The sequence below is a fragment of the Vombatus ursinus genome, unplaced genomic scaffold, assembly GCF_900497805.2.
Source record: "Vombatus ursinus unplaced genomic scaffold, bare-nosed wombat genome assembly UNPS02014784.1, whole genome shotgun sequence".
In the NCBI taxonomy this organism is placed as follows: domain Eukaryota; kingdom Metazoa; phylum Chordata; class Mammalia; order Diprotodontia; family Vombatidae; genus Vombatus; species Vombatus ursinus.
The window spans coordinates 21,867,434-21,869,222 of NW_020954562.1; the positions used below are offsets into that span (position 1 = coordinate 21,867,434).

The following is a 1,789-nucleotide window of genomic DNA, read 5'->3' on the forward strand; positions in this document are numbered from 1 at the left end:
TAAGGGAATCCAGAGACCTGTTGAAACTAACCTGGGACCATAGGCCATAAAAGGAGCCCAAGATAGAAGAATGAGAAGCAGAGTGAAAGAAAATAATACAGCCAAGCAAACCAAAACCAAAGCCAGGGCAGCCAGGAGATAATGGGCAGATGGCTTATGATACGTAAGGATCTGGAAATAGGGGCTCAAGTGGGGAGGGACGCCTTCTTCTCTCAGGCCTGGTCCAGATTCTTGGGGGAGCCATCTGCTTCAGATGTCATCTTCTTCAGGCCCTTATAGAGCTGCAGGGCAAGGCCTCCAATGGATTCAGACATCCACTCCGAGTGGGGGATGATCCAGGAGTTCACACCCACAAATTTGGCAGCTGTGGGAGTGGTCAGAATGATGTGGTAGGGACCCTTAGAAGACAGGTAGTTGACAATTGAGAGAAAACTCCTTGCATCAATTTTTGGATCTGAGTTTCTGGTCAGCATAACATAGGTTCTTCATTAAAAGTACATAGAAATGGTCCAATTTCCCAGCCATGCAGGACTAGGTTCAAACAATGCAGTAAAGTTTTTCTCAATTTCCGTAATTGCATGATTACATTGTCAGGTACAATTCAAACTGCTTAGAAGGCTCAAAATGGACTAGTTTTGAGAAGGGGGATTTACATGTCATCAAGGTAAACAAGATAACTTCAACATAAACCATGCAAATAAATACAATCATTATCATCAATGTTAACTAACATCAAGTCTCCTTGTATTCCTGTAACCAATTCTTAATGTCCATTTAATCAGTACTTTTTGAGTCCCGGATGTCTCATGTAGTATCTGCTCCTTGGATATCTTTTCTTAGACAATAGGCTTTATTCTCAGGATAGCTCTAATAAGGGTTCTGCTTCTCTGGTTCCACACCTAGAGGTTCCTAGATAGTTCTGACTTAGTATAATTTAATACAATCACTCAAATTTGGTTCTCCAATTTTGAAACTTCTGAGAATTTCAGTTTATATACCATTTGCTATTTCTATCCTTACCTAAATCATGTACCTGATATAAGAATCTTGTAAAAATTTGAGGGTTTGCTTCTGTCTTGTGTGTTTGCTAGTGGTGCCATGGGTCACCAGCAACTCTACTAGAGCCACCCTCAAAAATTCAGCCAGGGGTCTCAGTTGTGCTGCGTCTGTTCGAACTGGCATGGTCTGATCCGCAAGTACAGCCTGAACATGTGCCGCCAGTGCTTCCAGCAGTATGTGAAAGAAATTGGCTTCTTTAAGTTGGACTAAGTTATACTTATGGATCTTGCTTCAGTGATTATACTGACCATCTGTGACTACCATTTTACTGAACCCTGGACAACCTGAAGATCGATCCTGTTGTACTTGCTATGCCAATTTGCATATATAATTTGAAAAGGTCATCCTCAGATATTAAAATTTAGCATGAACTTATTAACCCATCGACAAATTATGTGAAAATACAAAAAAAAGGCATTGAATCATATCTATCCCTAAGTGTTTAATGCAGTAGAAACAAATGAAGCATAGAAAATGAATGTCCACTTCTAGTTCTGTTTCAAGTTATTTATACCTTTGATTTTTCTCCCTGTCAGACCTGGGAGGTCTTTAGAGGTCCTTTTAATTGATAGCTGAACAACAATTCCCTCTAACACATAAGTGGTTATCCAGCTTTTGCTTGAAAGCATCTGGTTAAGAAAGTAATTAAAATCTCCCAGGATCAGTCATTTCCTTTCCTAGTTGTATTTCTGATTATCAAAAAGACAGGCAACTAAACAGTTAAAGATAA

At 39.6% G+C, this 1,789-nt stretch overlaps 1 pseudogene; it reads left to right on the forward strand.

Annotated features, from left to right (window-relative positions):
* The first annotated feature begins 1,098 nt into the window (after positions 1–1,098).
* On the forward strand, positions 1,099–1,269 carry LOC114046466 (annotated as a pseudogene).
* Positions 1,270–1,789: the final 520 nt, after the last annotated feature.